General features: G+C 36.8%; 1 protein-coding gene across 5 annotated transcripts in view; it reads left to right on the plus strand.

Moving 5' to 3' along the window:
• Positions 1-1949: 1949 nt before the first annotated feature.
• Positions 1950-23144, plus strand: part of Mnr (Membrane-bound Notch regulator) — a 179762-nt gene continuing 158567 nt past the window's right edge. For 2 of the 5 annotated variants that reach the window (XM_067784834.1, XM_067784837.1), the window contains exons 1-2: positions 1950-2092; positions 7752-7881. The gene's annotated coding sequence lies outside the window, so the exon portion shown is untranslated. Of the gene's footprint in view, positions 2093-2219; positions 2438-7751; positions 7882-23144 lie in introns of those variants that run through there. The other 3 variants (XM_067784835.1, XM_067784836.1, XM_067784838.1) reach the window with 3 other exon arrangements.

Consider the following 23144-nt stretch of genomic DNA (forward strand, 5'->3'; position numbering starts at 1 on the left):
CTGTATTTCTTATGATGAAAAAATATTTACCGCCTAATTCTGTTTGACCATATCGTCTCCAAAACGATCGTCGTTGGTGTGTTCGTATTATAAAATGCAATACGATAGACAAAAGGATAACAGCTGACTGTTACTTAACGAAAGTGCTCGATTGGTATTCGTATCACGAAAAGGTGCTACCAATACGAAAACAGAGTGTCAAAAACAAACAACAGGTGTTCACCTCTCGTTTTGATTGAAAATGAGCGGCACAAACAAAAAAAGGGAGTATTATTAATTAATTAGTTATTATTGTATTATTATTATTGTGTATTAGTTATTATTGTGTATAGCGTCCGGTAAGTGAGGAACGTTCGAGCGGTCTCTCAATATCCGCCTTTGGATTTTTAATTCTTCTTCTTGGGACACTAATAGAGCAACAGCTTAATACATTTTTATTATATTTATATCACTATATTTCACTAACAACTTTATTTTTATTTCACTTATTTTGTAAACTTTACAAACATATGTGCACAGAGTTGCAAGTTTGATACGTGATATCGTTGACGAACGACGTAAAGCTACACGATAAACGGCAACGTAAGATTCAGAATACCATGAGCACACGATATCGTCCAAGCATGTATCGATCGTTGAGCGTATCGTTCGCCAAATAGAATGAAGCTATTAAAAAATTATTTTCCACAGCCCTCTCAACATAAGCTTCAAATTTAAGCTGCGGACTTTCACAACTTGGTTCTTTGTATGGGGACCAACTGGCTCTAATGTGCATTAGATTTCAGCATGAATTTATTCAATGCTCCGGGAAAACAAGCTACAGTAAGTTTGAATACACAATTTTGTATACACAAAAATTTGTAATTTGAATATTGTTGGGGAGTTCAGGATTTCGTTTAAATGGCGTAGCATCATCATTTTATTGATAACATAGATAACATATACCGTCCGGACTATTTCCGTTTTGTTGGAAATGACTGTATTTCAAAGTTAAAGTTAACTCAGATGAGTTCTGTGAGAGTTCGTTATGAATACTGTTAATTGAGTTTACTCACTTTGTTATGAGTGACTTCATGTTTGTACAATCATTTTACTCTTTATTGCTTAGCTCACATCAGTGCACGGACTTTTAAAAAGAGAATGTTGGTAAACGAAAAATTTAAATAGTGCTAGAAGTTGGTGGGTTTTTTTACAAGAAAACAATACCTACAATTTAGCACATTTCACGGAAATAACACTTTTAAAAAACATTAAACAAAACAAAAAAATACATATAAATTTGTATATACATACATAGCTTATGCCTATATGATACTTGCTTTTTTCCTGTATTTCGAGCTTGAAATACTGACGAAATTTTAACGAAACGCCTAATTACAACAAAAATTTTCCAATGCACCAAAAATACTGCCACAAAATAACCGACTTCGGCATGTCATCTTAAAACGTTTTTTATTTTCGTTCAAAATTATTTACAAAAAACTGATGAAAATAGCGCAGGAAATATATACATTTATTTCATAAACAAATTTATTTCTTGTTTGAATTTGTACACAAATTTTTCAAAATTGGTTAGTTTGGCTAGTGTCGCATCTTAATGTTAATTGGGTGTGCTCGGCAATTAAATAGTTTACGTAATGATCGCAGTATTTAGTTTCAATGCAAATCTATTGATATGTTGGTAGATTTTCTGGCTTTGGTGGTAGAAGTGGTAGAAAATGAAAATGGGCTAAAAAGTTTGTAGATCTACCAATAAAGTGGTAAAGTCCGTGCACTGGCTCCCATTTTCACATGGTATTGAGCAAGAAAAAAAACAAGATATGGTAGCACCAAACTGGTACAAGCTGAGCGCTACATCTTTTTGGAGCACGAACCACTCATTGCCGAAGTGAATGAGTAACAGCAAAATAAAGTCGAACGGTGGCTGTGGGAAACTCAATGTTGTTGAATTGGGCATTTTCTGTACAATCGTTGGCGAGAAACTTACGTGACGCGGACAATCAAAATAAGCGGTGTAATCGTATCAAAAAGTAATCACTTTGTATATATATATATATATATATATATACTTGTGTCGAATATATAGATAGACGTAAGCATTGGAAATATAAATTTATTCATTAGCTAAGTGCAAAACATATACATATATGTGTGTGGTGTGTACATACGAAATTGATGTATTATTTATGTAGTTTCAAACGAGATATTTCTTTCACTAAATAATTGAATGAGCAACAAGCCAACACAAAAATAATAAACAAAGGGCGCTACAGTGCAGACATAGAAAAAAATATGAAGTGATAATTAAAAATTTTGTTTTGAACAAATTTTTAGCAAATAAAAAGAAGCAAAAGAAATTCGCATGTGTGTGTGTTTTAATGGCCTCATGAGTTCTCAAATTATATACCGTGAAGTCAACATTCGAAACCGCTACTAAGTATGAATCACGCTTAAAAAAACTTGTTTTGTGAATGCGAGTTTGAGCGTTAAGCTGCATATTTGCAATTGTTGGTGTTTTTTTTTTTTTTTGTTTCAAGTTCGAGAATAGTTATTTTACTTTATTGTTTTACACTTTTTTTTTGTAACTTCCGCACATTGATGTAAAAGCGCAGTTGGAAAAGTACAGCTATTGTATTGTTATTTTTGCATCACTTGTTATTGTAGTCGTTTACTTTAGTAGTATTTATTATTTTTTCTTATATAAGCAGTTATTATACTTATTTACACCTTTATTGGCTTCAATTACGTGCAGCGCTACATAATTTACATTCAATTGAGTTTAAGTGGCTCGTTTTACGTGGAAGATGAAATACTTTCTATTGAATAATCTATAATAGAAGCGTAAAAAGTGTAATAAGCCTGTATGCTCACAGATTTAAACTCTTCGCATTGGCATCGCGAAAGGCAACAACTGTATAAATTGTGATCATTGATTGACATTGATATTGATATCCGATGGGGAATTTAATCGCGGTCTACAATATAGCAGGCGGGTATACCAATCACTATACTATCGGGGAATATGATATATTATTCAGTGGTCTAGCAAAATAAACTTATGTACAAGTGATTTTAAATTAAATGAAGTGATTCGAAATGAAAATAACGTTTAAAAGAGCAAATTGAATTAACTCAACTTTATTATTTCAGTTATCCTACCTTTGACCTTAATATAATGTGAGGTATATAGCGCTAAGCGCTTATTATTTATTACCTAAATTTTGTCTATCATAAACAGAGCATTTTACCTTATTTTCGTTTACTTACAAAAACTTCAATCTGTCAATAGGTTTTTCTTGGTAATAGTTTAGTTGAGGGGTCGACTGCTAATACGCTACCAAAAATATCTCGAGAGGTGTCAAAAGACGCGTATTAATCTCGAGAACAATAATCCGATGGCAGAAAAGAAAAATTTTATCTCTGTCCGGAGATATTTGTAGTTGAAGTTGGCGATTTCCATGTGGTTGTTGTTGTGTTTGTACCCCCAAAAAAATTGTGCATCACCGTGGCGGTAGCCACGGTTATACCACACACCCGAACTTAGCATGGCGTAGCCCAGGGTTATTTTTTATAAGCGCGGCCGAAGGCCGCCAACGCAGAAAGGTGTTCTGCGCAAAAATACTATGGATCCGACCCCCGGTTTCGGAGGTACCCGCGGGTCTTTTTTCGGTTTTTCGTTAATATCTTTTGAACGCGTTAAAATTTTTATTTTCCGCCTTCGGATTATTAATACTGATGTCAAGACGCGTCGTTTGACACGTCTCTCGATATTTTTGGTAGCATATTAGCAGTCGACCCCTCAACTAGACTATTACCTTTTTCTTAATCAACAATTGTAATTGGCATAATTTTTTTCCATCCCTACGAATAAAGCCGTTTTTTATAAAATTCAACCAGACTTGGCGGAAACCGAAGTGTAGTGCCAGCGTGTTCCGCCTACCTACCACACCGAAGATACTGGGTTTAGGCCTCAGGCAAAATAATTTCAAACATAAGGAAACAAGTTTTTTCTATAAGAAAAAAGTTTCCTTAGCGGTGTCGCAACTCCGCAGTGATTTGGTAAGCACTCCGAGTGTGCATCTGCCACGAAAAACTTCTCAGTAAAAACTCATATGCCTTGCATATGCCGTTCGAAGTCGGCGTAAAATATGTAGGTCCCGTCCCAAAAATTTGTAAGGAGCGCGATACAAATTTTAAGAACTTGCACTAAAAATTTCTTGAGAGGTTATCCCGCCATTCATTTATTTATTTTTATTTAATCCAGACTGACGTTAGGATAGGACCTGAGTGAGGCGATTGAAGTGTTATCAGTTTGACAATGTTTATCTGGAAATGTGAAATTTCCAACATTATCAAATTCATACCATTGGAGGCTTTTTATATTCTCTGTAAACCATCACTATTATATCTAAGTTTTAGTAGGTAAAAGTTATTTGTATAGTTACTACCAAACATATATGTAATACTTCTATATTGCTACAAAAAGCTAAGCACATTCCCCAACATCAGAGTGCCGATATGTTGCTGTTTATATGTTTTTGTTTTTGTATTCAATAATCGAATCTACCAAAATTTAAGTTTTTCCTTGTCACACTTATGCTGCTACAATCACGAAAATTTTATAGGCTGTCTTCCCTTGATTTCGCATCCAAAACGCATTGCGATCATTTTCTATTAGCAATATAGGAGTATTGCATACATATATGCTGCCAAATAAAAAATTTTACAGAAGATGATACAACATCGAAAGCCACTTGCCTCTAAAGAAAATTTCACAAAGAATTACAGCGAAGCTTTCTAATATACATCAATTCCACGATACTAGACTTACAAAAGTTCGTATACAAATATCTTAAGAGAGAGCTTGACACTGCCTTCTGGCGTCACATGCTTATAAATTAAGTCCGTCAGTAACAGCAGATGTAGGAAGTACAAGCTATAGAAACAAGCGGTTGAGAACGTTTTATGTTCGTGTACTGCGCTTTCAAGGTCAAGGCTCAAGCTACAAGGGGCGGCAACGTTGACAAATATCGTGCCAGCAAGTAAGACGGAGCTATTTTAGAACAGCAGTCATGGTCCAAAATCGAACTTTTTTCTGGTAACATTTTGAACACATTCAACCTATGTGAGGTCTTGACCGACCAGGTCAGTTCAGTCTCACCTTACAACAATTCATGCCCTTACACGACCACTTATTTCCACACATTTTGTCTGAAAACCATAGCTAAAGCAAAAGGGGACCATATGCGGCTCAAGTGAATGGACTCTAAATTTTTTGTAACTACTACTTTTTTTTGTTGCTGCAGTCCCTCACAACAGGTTTCTTAAGGATCCAGGGCAAGACAGTTGGCAGCCACAGCTAGACGAACAGCGTTTAAGGATGAGGTATAAATCTGTAAATAAATAAATGAAGGGATGTGATTACATCAGATCGATCTAAGACTGTGCTAGCTAAGAACGTAGGGCATCCTTAATTTAAAAGTGTCACTAGAAATTAGTGCAAGAGAACAAAATAAGAACAAGTACCGACCTTTAATGCAATAGTTCTGCGCTTGTTTGGAACTAGTCCGACTCGCTGCAGGGCAGAAAACAATTAGAGAAGAAGTATATCTAGTAGTCTTATCAATCACCTCACCCGGTTCAATCACCTCACCCGTATGTGCCAAGACTTAATATTTCTTTATTTTCTTCCCCATAAAATTCTCTTTTTATACTCAGCTGAGCAGAGTATTTTAACTTTGTTCCCAAAACGGTACCCCGTAACGGCATAAACTAATCGAGATAGATATAGACTTACATATATCAAAATGATCTTGGCGAAAAAAGAAATTCATTTAGCCATGTCCGTCCGTCCGTCTGCCCGTAAACACGATAAATTGAGCAAATTTTGAAGTATCTTAATGAAATTTGTTACGTACGGAAATTTGGCACTCATCTCAGATCGTTATTTAAAATCAACGAAATCGGACTATAACCACGCCTGCTTTTTCGATATCGAAAATTTCGAAAAATCAAAAAAGTGCGATAATTCATTACCAAAGACGGATAAGGTGATGAAACTTGGTAGACGGGTTGTCCTTATGACGCAGTATAGAAAATTAGTAAAATTTTGGACAACGGGCATGGCACCGCACACTTTTGAAAGAAAGTACTTTAAAAGCTTTGCAAGCTGTAATTTGGCAGTCATTGAGGATATCATGATGAAATTGGGCAGGAAATAAAAATTTGCAAAATCGGATGACGCCCACTTAAAAAAAAAAATTTTTTTAAAGTCAAATTTTAACAAAAAATTTAATATCTTTACAGTATATAAGTAAATTATGTCAACATTCATCTCCAGTAATGATATGGTGCAACAAAATATAAAAATAGAAAAAAATTTCAAAATGGGCGTGGCTCCGCCTTTTTGCATTTAATTTGTCTAGAATACTTTTAATCCCATAATTCGAACAAAAATTTACCAATCCTTGTGAAATTTGGTAAGGGCATAGCTCCTATGACGATAACTGTTTTCTGTGAAAATGGGCGAAATCGGTTGAAGCCACGCCCAGTTTTTATACACAGTCCACCGTCTGCTCTTCCGCTCGGCCGTTAATACGATAACTTGAGCAAAACTCGATATATCTTTACTAAACTTAGTTCGCGTACTTATCTGAACTCACTTTATCTTGGTAATAAAAATGGGCAAAATCCTACTACGACCACGTCCACTTTTTCGATATCGAAAAATTAAAAAAATGCCATAATTCTATACCAAAAACGAAAAAAGAGATGAAAAATGGTGATTGGATTGGTTTTTTGAATCAAAATATAACTTTAGAAAAAACTTTGTAAAATGGGTGTGACACCTACCATATTAAGTAGAAGAAAATGAAAAGTTCTGCAGGGCGAAATCAAAAGCCTTGGAATCATGGCAGGAATACTCATCGTGGTATCACATATATAAATAAATTAGCGGTACAGATGATGTTCTGGATCACCCTGGTCCACATTTTGGTCGATATCTCGAAAACGCCTTCACATATAAAACTTGTGGTTACACCCTTTTAAAATACTCATTAACACCTTTCATTTGATACCCATATCGTACAAACACATTATAGAGCCACCACTGGTCCACCTTTATGGCGATATCTCGAAAAGGCATCCACCTATAGAACTAAGGCCCACTCCCTTTTAAAATACTCATTAACGCCTTTTATTTCATAACCATATAGTACAAACACATTATAGAGTCACCCCTGGTCCACCTTTATGGCGATTTCTGGAAAAAGCGTCCACCTATAAACTAAGGCTCACTCCCTTTTAAAATACTCTTTATTAGCTTCCATTTGATACCATGTCATACAAACACATTCCAGGGTTACCCTAGGTTCATTTTCCTACATGGTTATTTTCCTTTATTTTGTTTCCAAAGCTCTCAGCTGAGTATGCAATGTTCGGTTATACCCGAACATAGAACATATATGATTTATTACGTATGTACTTCCCCCTAATGTGAATAAATGGGCGCCTCTATTATGACAAAAGAGGTTTTTACACTAAACAAAATAAATAATTAAGTGGTTGCTAAAAAATATAAACAATAATAAATTAATTCAGTGAATTTGAATTACTCTAATCAAATTTAATTATGAAAATATATGATCTCCATGCGCAATGAATGTTTAACCAAGAACAAGCTAAAATGTTGACCTTGTTTAAAGTGAAATATAAAAAAGATAAAAAATCAAAATATTATTTTCTTTTAGCAGAAATCGCGGCGTGTATAAACTAATATAAACTTGTGAATAAAGTTGGAAAAAAAACCTGATTCATAATATGTACATACATACTTACATCTATCGTACTCAACAGTGACTCCAGTCACACCTTTCTTGGGTAAGTGCATTTTTAAAAGCTAATTAATTTATATATAAATGAAACGAATACACTGAAAGAAAAAACTGCCAAAACCAACCGAATTAGGGGTCATTTCAACTGATATTACTGTAAATTTGTATCAATCGCAAATAACTGTTGGGCAACTTCGTACAAGTTGTTGATTCTGGATTAACCGCTTTCGTGGTCAAATCAACAAAAAAAAGATCAGCAAACGCAAGCCACAGCTCTGTTTAAAAAAAAATACAAATAAAAGGCGCTTTTCTAAAGATATTGGTGTGGCTTCTTGCAGGCCTTGATCCCAGGATTTTCGGTGTGGTAGGCGTAATATACTACTATTACACCACGGTGGCCGCTTAGCTCAGGTGTGTCAACTAAAAACAACAGATGTCGCAGTGGTGTGAATATCAATTGGCACGAACCAGAATAGAAGTAGGATTAATGAAGACAAACAAAAAATCGCTGTGGTGGCTGAATGGTTATAGCAGCGGCGCCTAAACGTTGCCGAAGAAGGAATTTAGCAGTTCCCGAAATGGATCTATACAACGAGCTTTGGCAGTTTTCTAAAATTTTTTCTTTCATCTATTCTAATTTAAAAAAAAAAAAATTTTTTCAATTAAGAAAAAATTTATCATAACAATAATAATGATAAAAAATTATTGTTAGGCCTTGAGCTCGATTCGAACCCGCGATCTTAAAATCAGTAGGCCGATATAACAACAAAAATTGTTAATACATCCCAGAGCACGGGGAAAAAGTGTCAATAAAATATGACACTATGGCAGCATTGCCAACAAACAAGTCCAATTTTCACAGCTATTCTGCAACAGATGTCGCAGTGGTGTGAATATCAATTGGCACGAACCAGAATAGAAGTAGGATTAATGAAGACAAACAAAAAACCGCTGTGGTGGCTGAATGGTTATAGCAGCGGCGCCTAAACGTTGCCGATGAAGGAATTTAGCAGTTCCCGAAATGGATCTATACAACGAGCTTTGGCAGTTGTCTAAAATTTTTTCTTTCATCTATTCTAATTTAAAAAAAAAAAAAATATTTCAATTAAGAAAAAATTTATCATAACAATAATAATGATAAAAAATTATTGTTAGGCCTTGAGCTCGATTCGAACCCGCGATCTTAAAATCAGTAGGCCGATATAACAACAAAAATTGTTAATACATCCCAGAGCACGGGGAAAAAGTGTCAATAAAATATGACACTATGGCAGCATTGCCAACAAACAAGTCCAATTTTCACAGCTATTCTGCAACAGATGTCGCAGTGGTGTGAATATCAATTGGCACGAACCAGAATAGAAGTAGGATTAATGAAGACAAACAAAAAACCGCTGTGGTGGCTGAATGGTTATAGCAGCGGCGCCTAAACGTTGCCGATGAAGGAATTTAGCAGTTCCCGAAATGGATCTATACAACGAGCTTTGGCAGTTGTCTAAAATTTTTTCTTTCATCTATTCTAATTTAAAAAAAAAAAAAATTTGTTCAATTAAGAAAAAATTTATCATAACAATAATAATGATAAAAAATTATTGTTAGGCCTTGAGCTCGATTCGAACCCGCGATCTTAAAATCAGTAGGCCGATATAACAACAAAAATTGTTAATACATCCCAGAGCACGGGGAAAAAGTGTCAATAAAATATGACACTATGGCAGCATTGCCAACAAACAAGTCCAATTTTCACAGCTGTTCTGCAACAGATGTCGCAGTGGTGTGAATATCAATTGGCACGAACCAGAATAGAAGTAGGATTAATGAAGACAAACAAAAAACCGCTGTGGTTGCTGAATGGTTATAGCAGCGGCGCCTAAACGTTGCCGATGAAGGAATTTAGCAGTTCCCGAAATAAATCTATACAACGAGCTTTGGCAGTTGTCTAAAATTTTTTCTTTCATCTATTCTAATTTAAAAAAAATTTTTTCAATTAAGAAAAAATTTATCATAACAATAATAATGATAAAAAATTATTGTTAGGCCTTGAGCTCGATTCGAACCCGCGATCTTAAAATCAGTAGGCCGATATAACAACAAAAATTGTTAATACATCCCAGAGCACGGGGAAAAAGTGTCAATAAAATATGACACTATGGCAGCATTGCCAACAAACAAGTCCAATTTTCACAGCTATTCTGCAACAGATGTCGCAGTGGTGTGAATATCAATTGGCACGAACCAGAATAGAAGTAGGATTAATAAAGACAAACAAAAAACCGCTGTGGTGGCTGAATGGTTATAGCAGCGGCGCCTAAACGTTGCCGATGAAGGAATTTAGCGGTTCCCGAAATGGATCTATACAACGAGCTTTGGCAGTTGTCTAAAATTTTTTCTTTCATCTATTCTAATTTAAAAAAAAAAAAATTTTTTCAATTAAGAAAAAATTTATCATAACAATAATAATGATAAAAAATTATTGTTAGGCCTTGAGCTCGATTCGAACCCGCGATCTTAAAAACTATTAAAGTTACTAAAAAATTCGCTGAAAATACAATGCAACAACATTGGCTGTTGATATTATAGAGGTACGTTTTTAACACTAAAGTCAGTTAGATTGATTGAAAATCTGTCATTTTTACAGAAAGTTATTAACTTGAGATCAACAGTTTTTCTACTGTTGAAACGACCGAACAAGACTGTCCTCCTAAACAAAAAAACTCCTTTGAATTAACCATAATGCAATCAATTTTACTGATTTAACGGTTAATTCGACAACAGCAAAGCTTAATTATAATCCATGCAAAGAAGCCCAAAAACTTAGTGCAAATACCTATGTTGATAAAATTAATGAATTCGATATTTTTTTAAACTCACCATATAATAAAAATATAGAACCTTATTTCGCCCACTTTTCGCAAATACATGCTTTGCTGAGAAAAAATCAGTTAATGCAAATTAGCTCATAACTACTGCTTACCCTCAACTTTTTGATTATTTGATATCCCGAAATTGGATTCATGAATCACTAAATTTAAAAAATGTAAGGCTCATATGCAATAAAATTACAAAAAGGAATAACTACTTTATCATTACGTGCAATCAAAAGCTCATTATTCTAGATAAAATAAAGTAAGCCATTTGTGCCAATCATTTCTGCAGTCAATCTACGGCATACATCCTACAGATTTACCTAGGTCAACTAATAAAGAAGTATTGCTTTAATTGAATATGAATGAGCTATTGCACCTTCTAAATGTGCTAAATTTCCAAATAAAACGACAGTTGATGAAATCAACCGAATTACGGATAAATTCAACAAAATTCAGTTTTAACAAATCGCAAATAGCTCTTAAATTAACTTCGCTCGAATTGTTGATGCTAAATCAACTGTTCCAACAGTGAAATCAATAAAAAATTGTCATCAGATGTTAGCCATTATAGCTCTGTTAACATAACAGTTATTATTATGGCACCATAACAATATAAATGAAAACTGTTGAAATACAAGATTTACATCTACAGTAGAACAACAATGAAGACTGTTGATTTGACAGAGTTTATATGGTACCGTAACCATTAAAGCAAAGTAATGTACACAGTGAACGTTAGTTTCTCCTCAAAATAAGCTGATGCATTTAAACAACATTGGCAGTTGTTCGCTAATAAAATGGCTAATGTAATCAGAGCTTTCAGCAGAAGAATTCATTGGATTGATTTATAATTTGTAATTTTTATACTCAGCGTGCTTTGCACACAGGGTATATTTACTTTGATTTGATAACGGTTGGTTTTGTACAGGTATAAAGGAATCGAGATAGATATAGACTTCCATATATCAAAATCATCAGTATAGAAAAAAAATTTGATTGAGCCATGTCCGTCCATCCGCCCGTTAACACGATAACTTGAGTAAATATTAAGATATCTTCACCACATTTGGTACACGAGCTTATCTGGACCCAGAAGAGTTTGGTATTGAAAATGTTCGAAATCGGATGATAACCTCGCCCACTTTTTATATATATAACATTTTGGAAAATACAAAAAACTTGATTATTTAGTAAAAAAATACACCTAGAATGTTGAAATTTGACATGTGGACTGATATTGAGACTCTTGATAAAAATTGGCGTGGCACCGCCCACTTGTGATAAAATCAATCTTACAAATGTTATTAATCATAAATCAAAAATCGTTAAACCTATCGAATCGAAGTTGCCTTTACTATAAGAAATGCTTCCAAGAAAAATTAACGAAATCGGTTAAGGATCACGGCCACTTTTATATAACAGATTTTTAGAATAAAAAATATTCGTTGTGGGCGAATAAAATAAGCTATATCTTTGCAAAAAAGATCTTTATATCAATAGTATTTCATTTCCCAAGTGGATTTATAACATAAAATAGGAAAAACTTCAAATTTTAAAAAATGGGCGTTAACCGCCCTTTTATGACTAAGTAATTTTCTATGTTTCGTGAGCCATAACTCGAAGAAACATTAAAATTGGTTACACAGATTTTCCCTATGACAGAAAATATTTCTAGAAAAAATGGACGAGATCGGTTAAAGACCACGCCCACTTTTATATAAAAGACTTTTAAAAGGGTAGCAGACGAAAATAATAAGCTCTATCTCAGCAAAAAATAGCTTTGTATCAATATAATTTTACTTTCTAAATTGAATTATAACACTGAATTGGAAAACACTAAAATTTTTGTAAAGGGGGGTCCCCTTTTATGTTTCGGGAGCCATAACTCGAAGAAAAAGTAGCACATCGTAATGAAATTGTGTACACATATTTTCCTTATAGCAGAAAATATTTCTAGTAAAAATGGACGGGATCGGTTAAAGACCACGGTAGGATAGGATAGGATAGTTTAGGTGGTAGCTGCCCTGATAAGGATAGCTCACTTGGACAACACGAAGGTCCGTTGTGATACCACATACACCAAAAATAACGGTGACTTAGATCTAGCTACTTAGAGAATCGTTGGGTAGCAACGATAAAGCTCCGAATGATACCGATCTCAACTTTGGATATATCCTCGGGAGATCCAAGTGAGTCGCGACCGAAGTACTTTCGCCTAATTCTGGCAAAAGCTGGACAATCAAGCATAAAGTGATTTGGTGATTCCACCTCATCATCCTCCATACAGCTGCAGCAGGATGGAGTTTCCAGTATATTGAGACGTACCGCATGGATACCCATGGGACAGTGCCCTGTCAAAACCCCAATGACCATTGATAGGTGAGCCTTAGTGAACCCAATTATTTCAGCAGACCTCCTGCCATCCACTTTTGGCCAGAAAGATCTTGCTACCCTGCAAGACGTGGTATCCGCCCAACGTTTGCTGAGCTGATTCGAGGCCCAGCTATGGAGGAGCAATCCACAGGTGGCCAGCGGGATCCCGAAATCCCTACAGCCATCTTCATCCGGTTCAGTTGTACCGATGCGGGCTAAGAGATCCGCTTGAGAGTTACCCGGAATATCACTATGGCCCGGGACCCAGATAATCTTAATTGTAAAATAATTCGATGCAATCGCAAGCGAGGTCAGGCACTCCCAGACCACCCTCGATCGCACTGTAGTTGAGCTCAAGGCCTTGATAGCCGCTTGGCTATCAGAGTAGATGTTAAATTCCCTAACCGTGGTAGCACTGGATAGCATTCCATCCACCGCATCCTTAATCGCAGCAATTTCCGCTTGGAATACACTGCAGTGATCAGCCAACTTAAACTTGCGGCTTAAATTTAGCTCTTCACAAAAGACCCCCCCACCAACCTTTCCATCCAGCTTTGACCCATCCGTGAACAAGTTAACCGGTCCCATGCCCCAGATAATTCCTCTTCCCCAATCCTCTCTCTGGAATAACTGGGGTGAAGGTTGTATAGGGAGCAGTTATCGGCATACAGTAGTCCGTTCTGTCCGGTATGAAGTCGAAACTGGTAAGAAGGCTAGAGTGTCCGCGGTCAGAAAGTCTATATCCCATATCACGAAGCCTGACCAACGACCTTGCCGCGGCCGCCTTTCCCGCAATATCTACTGGGTATATGTTCAGCATGACGTTCAGTGCCAAGGTAGGTGTTGTTCTGAGAGCGCCACTGATACCGATCAGCGCCGTCCGTTGCACTGACACTAACATTTTGGAGGTGCTCGCCGTGTCCAGTGCTTTCCACCAGACCAGCACCCCATATAGCAGAATCGGTTTGACCACCATCTCATAAAGCCAGTGTACTATTCTTGGCGAGAGTCCCCATCTCTTTCCGATAGCTCCTCTGCAGCAGTACAAGGCAATGGCGGCCTTCCTGGCCCGATCTTCCACATTGGGTCTCCAGGACAGTTTCTTGTCCAAAACAATCCCCAAATATTTAACCCTATCAGAAAGTACCAACGGTACCCCTCCAATCGAGGGAGTTCTGAAATCGGGCATCTTATATTTTCTTGTGAAAAGGACCAATTCCGTTTTTCCCGGGTTGACCGCCAATCCACATGATTCAGCCCACCTAGCCACAGTATCCAGGTAGCCCTGAAGAACATCGCGCAGGGCGCCCAGAAATTTGCCTCTGACTAGGATAGCGAGGTCATCTGCATAGGCAACCACCCAACAACCATTAGCTTTCAGCTCCACAAGAAGCTCGTTGACTACCACAACCCAGAGGAGAGGAGATAGGACACCCCCCAGGAGATAGGACGTGCCCCTGCACACCTTCCTCTTAATTATGGCCCCTCCCCACTCCGCTGCGACAATTCTGCCGCATAGAAGTTTGCTAATAAATTCAACCAGAGCCGCCTCGACTCCTAAACCCACCAGAGCTCTTTCGATTGCCCCCGGTAAGACATTGTTAAAAGCTCCCACGATGTCTAGAAAGGCACCCAGAGCATACTCTTTGTGTTCTAGGGACCGCTCTATTTGCTTTACAATCGAACGGAGAGCCATTTCCGTCGATCTGCCCTTGCAGTACGCATGCTGTGAAGCCGACAGTAACCCCCGAGGTATCCTTTCCCGTAGGTACAGGTCAATCAACCGCTCAAACGTCTTAAGAAGAAACGACGAGAGACTGATTGGCCTGAAATCCTTAGGTGATACATGAGAGCTTCTGCCGGCCTTCGAAATGAAAATAACCCTAACCGTGTGCCAAGACTTCGGGATATAGTTAAGCCTGAGGCAGTTAGTATATATGATGGCCAACCAGCGGTAGGAAAGACCACGGTAACTTAGATATAAAACAAATTTAAAAGGGTCGTAGACTAGAATAATAAGCCATAACTTAGCAACAAATAGTTTTGAATCAATTCAATGATATTTCACTTATCAAGTTTTGTTGTAAGAGGAAATGGGGAGCCATTTTTTTTAACGGCCGGTGCCACGTGTTATGTAGAAAAGTAATTTATTTGAAATGAATTGAAGCTCACGCTGAGTATATAATGTTCAGTTACACCCGAACTTAGACACCTTCACTTGCTACATAATATTGTTAACTTAGGATCAACAGTTTCTATAATCAATGTGTTTAGCGACTTTTTGTGTTATACAAATTTGTTTTTTCCGGCCCTAGGTCAAATTTTAATAATTATAGAAGACCCGGCAGGCGTTGTCCTGCCCTAAATTTGGCCTATCTGCATACATTTTAATAAGTTTTTCCGTCTGATTCTGCCCTCCCCCTCTTCACTTTTTCCTAATCCTTTTATTCACTCCTCCCTCCGTCTTTTTTGCTTCATCTATCACCATCTTCGTCTCATTCTATCTCTTTCTCAATCTCCTTCTCTCTTTTCTCTTCTCTCAATTTCTTCTAATTCTTCTGCATCCCTTATTGCCTGTCCTAGAGGGTGGTATATATTTTATTTCAGTCTCAGTTCCAGTCCCACTCCGAGTCTCAGTCCCAGTCCTAGTCCTAATCCCAGTTCCAGTCCGTCACATTCTAGGGGTATTCGGGGCACGTTTCAGCCCATATCTCGAGACCCTGTACGTCGCTCGCAGTAAAGATATTCGCAGTCCATATCGCAGTAAGTATGTAGTAACCACCGCGTGAGGTTTACGCAACTTGTGTGAAAGTTTGAACAAAATCGACCGACGCATCTCTTCAAATACCGGCGACCAACTAACACGCGTTTTAGCCTTTCTCTTTATATATATAGATTTTTATTTTTCACACTTCACTATAATATTAAAACCAAATGCAGATTTTCATTCCTTTTGAAATTCGGCTTAAAAATTGCACATGAAACAACTAAAGACTCTCCTGAATTAAAAAAAATGTTATAGTACCTCTAAATCGCGGGCCCCCTCAGAAACCCCGCTACCCCCTCCCCCCTCTCGACGGGCTTGGTGATGTGCTATACTTGATATCATTCGCTATAACATTTTTTATTGATAAGGACGTTGTTTAATTAAACACCAAGCAATTACACGGAAGTATATCCGAACCACCTGAAAATATGAGTACCACTGCGTATACGTAACATTTTATTATTACGTATAAACAAATAAAAAAATTTGCAATAAAATAATATTGCGACTATAAACTGAGATATAACCTATCTTATCTTTCAATTTGGATCAAACTACACACGGGGCGCAAAGCAAATTTAAAATCGGTTCAGTACTTTAGGAGTCCATTTGCGCCAAACGTAGCGACACGTGATTTTTATATATTAAGATTATAATAATTTTTATATATAAAATTTTTTGTCAACAGTCGCCCTGCAGACGGTTACCGTTGAGTAACCGAAATATATTGGTGAACAAGAAAAATACTTACGTGTTTTTATTAAAATTTGACCTAGAGCCGGCAAAAAATAAATTTGTACTTTCTATAATCTTTAAGTTACTAGCAAAAATATTTTCTCTTCACAACAAAACCTGATGCGACTAATTTTACTAAATGTCTGTTAATGCAAAAACAACAATCCCGATTTGTTAATTGCACTGGCGTCATTACCCTCGTATATCACAAACAAATATCGTTATATTATTCGAATACTAATACAAAAATTCTCATTTTTATATTGTCGTGCATATTGTTCTAGTCTACTGAAGTGTTACTGAAGCAAAAGCAACAACAAAAAACTCTTGTAAGCATGGTGTATATTGCATATTTTTATACTCAGCTGAGCAGAGCTCACAGAGTATATTAAATTTGTTCGCATAACGGTAATCCGTAACGGCATAAACTAATCGAGATAGATATAGACTTCTATATATCAAAATGATTAGGGTGAAAAAAGATATTCATTTAGCCATGTCCGTCCGTCCGTTAATAAAATTTGGTATGTAGGTTCCTGGGCACTCATCTCAGATCACTATTTTAAATGAACGAAATCGGACCATAACCACGCCCACTTTTTCGATATCGAAAATTTCGAAAAACAGAAAAAGTGCGATAATTCATTACATAGGCGGCTAAAGCGGTGAAACTTGGTATGTGAAGTTATCTTAAGACGCAGAATAGAAAACTAGTAAAATTTTGGACAATGGGCATGGCACCGCCCACTTTAAAAAGAAGGTAATTTCAAAGTTTTGCAAGCTGTAATTTGGCAGTCGTTGGAGATATCATAAAGAAATTTTGCAGGAACGTTTCTCCTATTACTATATGTGTGCTAAGTAAAAATTAGCAAAATCGGATAACGAACACGCCCACTTTTTTAAAAGTCAAATTTTAACAGAAAATTTAATATCTTTACAGTATATAAGTGAATTATGTCAACATTCAACTCCAGTAATGATATGGTGCAACAAAATACAAAAAAAAAAGAAGAAAATTTCAAAATGGGCGTGGCTCCACCCTTTTTCATTTAATTCGTCTAGAATATTTTTAATGCCATAAGTCGAACAAAAATTTACCAATCCTTGTGAAACTTGGTACGGGCATAGATTTTATGACGTTAACTGTTTTGTGTGAAAATGGGCGGAATCGGTTGAAGCCACGCCCAGTTTTTATACACAGTCGTCCGTCTGGCCTTCCGCTCGGCCGTTAAGACGATAACTTGAGCACAATTCGATATATCTTTACTAAACTTATTTCACGTACTTATCTGAACTCACTTTATCTTGGTATAAAAAATGGCCGAAATCCGACTACGACCACGCCCACTTTTTCGATATCGAAAATTACGAAAAATTTAAAAAATGCCATAATTCTATACCAAATATGAAAAAAGAGATGAAACATGGTAATTGGATTGGTTTATTGACGCAAAATATAAATTTAGAAAAAAATTTGTAAAATGGGTGTTACACCTACCATATTAAGAAGAAGAAAATGAAAAAGTTCTGCAGGGCGAAAAAAAATGCCTTTGGAATCCTGGCAGGCATACTGTTCGTGGTATTATATATATAAATAAATTAGCGGTACCCGACAGATGATGTTCTGGGTGACCCTGGTCCACATTTTGGTCGATATCTCGAAAAGGCGTCCACCTATAGAACTAAGGCCCACTCCCTTTTAAAATACTCACAAATGCCTTTTATTTGATACCCATGTCATACAAACACATTCCAGGGTTACCCTAGGTTCATTTTCCTACATGGTGATTTTCCCTTATTTTGTCTCCAAAGCTCTCAGCTGAGTATGTAATGTTCGGTTACACCCGAACTTAGTCTTCCTTACTTGTTTCTTTTAGAATTCTTTTCATCCTAAGATGGCCATTTACAAATTTGTTTGAAATTTACTTACTTTCTTATATTTGTTATAAGGGCTTTTAAATTTGCCATTTGCGCGATCAAAAAAAAATTGTACTAAATGGAATAACTTGAAATCAAAATTGCATTCAATGATAAACGTTGATATAATTTCACAACAAGCCAAGAAATATGTACATCAAAAGATAATATTTGTTTCACGAGAGAACTGCACCTAGAAGAACCAACCGATATTTTCTAGGCAGGTAATATGGTAATATATTACCAGCGCACAGTAGTCGATTCCAGAGCACTTCAGCACAAAATTAGTAACTCCCAAAATAACTAAGTTATTTGCAATCGTTTTTAACTCTCCCTGTCCTTATGTATGCTTGACTGTGAGTACATAAAACTATTTTGGACTAAAAGCTAGTGGGTTATTACTTACTTACTTACTTAATTGGCGCTTAAACGTTTAAACGGTTATGGCCGTCAAACAAGGCTCGCCAGTCGCTTCTTCTCTCAGCCAACCAATTGTTCACACCAAGGGAGTTTAGATCGTTTTCCACCTGGCCCTTCCAGAGGAGTGGGGGCCGCCCTCTATCTCTGCTTCCATAGGCGGGTTTCGATAGAAAAACTTTTCATAAATCTTTCGAACAACTTTTCTCTCGAAAACTCCCAGAGCCGTTTCAACTGATGTTTTCATGGTCCATGCTTCTACACCATATAGCAGAACGGGTACGATAAGTGACTTGAAGAGTATGATTTTCGTTTGCCTTCTAAAGTCACATTTATTGGCAAGAGTGATTCTTCGCTGGAGATCTGATATTGTGGCTTATTCATCTTAGTATAACCCACGCATTAATACATGGTTCCCGATTTTTAAAGTGCCCCGATCCGAAAAAAACCCAGTTGTGAAAAAGATATCCAGTACTAGAAAGCACTTCCTTTTTAATAAGTATCCGGATACGAAAATAATCCGGGTTTTTAAAAGTATTTACAATCGAAAAAGGGTACGGTTATAAAAATGTATTCGCAAAAGTACGGGAATATTAAAATGAGCACGCATCCGAAAAACTTTTCGGTTCTGAAGATGTTCCCGTGTCCAAAAACGTCCCATCTCTCAAAAAGTACCAAATTCAAAGAAGCACCCAGTTTTAAAGCTGTATCCCGTTCCAAAATGGGTCCGGTACTGAAAAAGTATTCAGTTGTATAAGAGTAACCGGGTCCTCAAAAATTGCCTTTTTTAAAAAACATCAGTGTTTTGCAATAGAACCAGCATCATAAAAGAGTATATCCGAGGGACCTGGGTTAAACTCCCGGGAACAGTAACATCAAAATTTGAAAAAAGTTTCTTCAATTACAAAAAAAAATTTTTTCTAGTCGGGGCGTATTTTTGCTTGAAAAGCTCCTCAGTAAAAATTCATCTGGTTTGAAGGTGCCGTTCGGAACTGGCACAAACATGTAGATCAAGTCCCGCCAATTTGAAGGGAAAATGACAAGTAGCAAGACGTGAATTTGAAGAGAAGCTCGGCTTAAATTCCTCGGGGGTAAATCGCACCAAGTTTGTTTTATATTTTTTATTTAATGAACTATACTAGAGAAGCTCTCAGTTGAGTATTTAATGTTCGATTAAAAATATAATACAAGCAAATTGAAGTGTCTCTTAACAGCTAAGTTAGGCGAAACTGCTTTTGTAGGAGAAGCTCACTTGGACAGCATGAAGGTCCGTTGCGATACCACATAAAATATATGATATAGGTTCAATTGAGACCGAAATACTTCTGGGCAGTCAAGCATAAAGTGGCTTAATGATTCCACCTTATCATCCTCCATACAGCTGCAGCAGGATGGCGTTTCCAGTATAATGAGACGTACCGCATGGATTCCTATTGAACAGTTTCCTGTCACAACACCAATGACCATTGATAGATGAGCCGTAGTGAACCCAAACATTTTGACAGACCTGCTGCAATCCTTTTCGGGTCAGAAAGAACTTGCTGCCTTGCAAGAGGTGGTATCTGCCCAACTCTAGCTGAGGTTACTCGAGGCCCATCTGTACATGAGCAGAACAAAATTGGCCAGCGAAATCCCAAAACAGATAGAAAAAAGGGTGTGCTTAATTATAAATACATTTCAAGACGCTATCAAATAAAAGGGGTCCCTAACGTACCTATGCAGCTTTTGACACCTTCCTCTCGCGTTTGTTCCTGGTTCTTCTCTTAATACTACACGCTCTCTGATTTTGCTCGCCATCTATGACTAAACTTACCTATAAACGATGTCAACTTGTATTTTCGAAGGACAAAAATAACAAAAGCGCCACAGCGTATACAAAAACAAATATACAGATGTAAATCGCTTTTACGATGAGATTAATAATACTAGAAAATGAGATAAACCGGAAGAACGGCAGATAAAAAAAAAAAGTGAAAAAAAAAATACAAAATTAAAATGAAAACAAACCAAACCAAACAAAAGTGTATGTATGTAGTAGCTATCTAGGTATGTATTTTAGTTTGTGGCAAGCAATAATGCAAGCTAAGAAATGTGCAACAAAACGTTTTCCAGCTATTCTACTTATATATGTACATAGGCACGATGCCGGCCAAAAGTGCGACAAAGCTTACGGAAATGACATGAAAAGACAATAAAAGGTTGAAGGACACATTGACGACAAATGCATGTATGTGTGTGACTTGTGTGAGCATATAAGAGAGTTACTGCGGTTGACTTGCACTGTATTCCATTAAAATGAAATGAAGAATAGTACAATAATGTCACACACAAACATACATTCACCTCAACATATCTAATATTTACTTACATCAAATGAATGCTGTTGGCCCTCACATTCTTTTGTCTTCTGTCACTACATATTTTGTGACCACAAGGACACAAATAATGGTTGAAGGATGTGTGGTTGCATGAATTGTGAGCGATAAATGTACAACAACAAACAGCAATGAAAAATTGCTATCGGCAGTTGTGGTAGATTCTGTTAGACAGCAAAATATGTACGAAGGTACCTCAAAGTTTATTTTCTATATCAAAACTGAAATTCATTATGCCAAAGAATTATTGAAAATATTGAAAATCTTAATGGAGTGCAATCTTTATGGGCAACAAAGTTTATAAGTTTTAAGTGAACCAGATAGCACGGATCACGAAAAATCTACCGATGTTTATGACTTGAGCATAGCTAAAATTTTGTTTGATTTATTCTTTTTTTCTTGTGGAAATTTAAACACGGGTTGCTATAAAATGTTAAATTTTGGCAGGTAGAAAGCTAATTTCCTTGGTAAAGGATCTGAATAGTTGATTGCCGTACTACTCGGATAGAAAGGACCCGATCACTTACTCCTGTGACCAATTGCTGCTGATTTTATAAGGGATAGTCAGGCCTCCGTTCAAGGCATTTGGATCGAGCAACGAAGCTGCTGATATTGTAAGTATTTAGAAAATTTCTGAAGTTCCGAGATTAAATAACTGCCCACAGTTTGAAACCTAGTGTGAATTAGAGATGGGCAATCGCACACATAGGTTGTGATTGTTTTATGCTACCCTTGTTGCAGTGATCCTAAAGATTTGTTTCCTTGAGCTGATTAGCAGGTCTTCTGTTCTTCTGCAATCGTAAATGGGCCAATATTTCCTGGACGTCTTGCAAATGTCCGGAGAGTAAAAGTTGGAGGCCATTATCTGCTGGATCCTGCATTTTTTTTTTTATTGTTGTAAGTGGATAATGCATCTCGACCGCCTTCTTGGTTGTCGTTAATGCTCCTGTGACTAGGAAACCATATAAGCGTAACATTTGAAAAGTTACCTGCTTCATGAAGCGACCTCTTGTAGCTGCTTACAGTCCTACGTGAGGTGCTGGGGGCTTATACGCCATTAGTGCTGCTTTACTATCGGAGAAAATACAAATCTTGCACACGGTTACCGCGTGTCTCCGCTTGCAAGATACTAGCCTAGTCAGGATACATCAGCTCCACTACCGCAGCCCATTTTTAACCGGTCGTTGTCAAGCGAAATTTTGTCCTTCCTGTACAACTCTTTCCTCTTCAGAACTCTCCTGAAAGGAACTTCGCTTTATGATGCCTCTCAAAATTTTGCAATGGCGTGTGATGGTCTGATGACGGAGCAGCACCCGGAAACCTTCTAAGTATACCGCTGTTACCACATAGACTCCAAATTAAAAAATCAGACTTACGAAGTCTTATTGCAGAACAAATTGCAGTTTCACGTATGTAAAGATCTAGTTGTAAAAAGATTAAGAGTACATTTCGTGCGTCTGCTGGACATGACTTTAGTACTCCTATTAACCGTACAAAAGTGTTTCGTTGTATCCTAGTCATTTTTTAATGCAATATTGTTTGTACATGCCCGGCCACCAAATCTTAGCCCCATATGTTTCGATTTTAGACCATAGTTTCTAGTGACGATTTGATAAGTGGACGGCTATGTAGATCTTTTAAACCCTACGTTCGAGATTCGTTTTCCACCTAAGTTTACTATCTATCTCAACACCTTGATATTTGAGTGTTGTGGAGAGAAAAAGTATAGGAACTTTCAGGAAGGCAATCGAAACTGTCGTATTTTGTTTTTGTAAGAAAGCAGTATAAACTCCGTTGTTGTCGTTGTAGCGACACTACGCGACGGTTTTGGGGAGTATTATCGATGTTATGGTCTTCT

Source organism: Eurosta solidaginis, chromosome 4 (genome assembly GCF_040869045.1).
Source record: "Eurosta solidaginis isolate ZX-2024a chromosome 4, ASM4086904v1, whole genome shotgun sequence".
NCBI classification, from domain to species: Eukaryota; Metazoa; Arthropoda; class Insecta; order Diptera; family Tephritidae; genus Eurosta; species Eurosta solidaginis.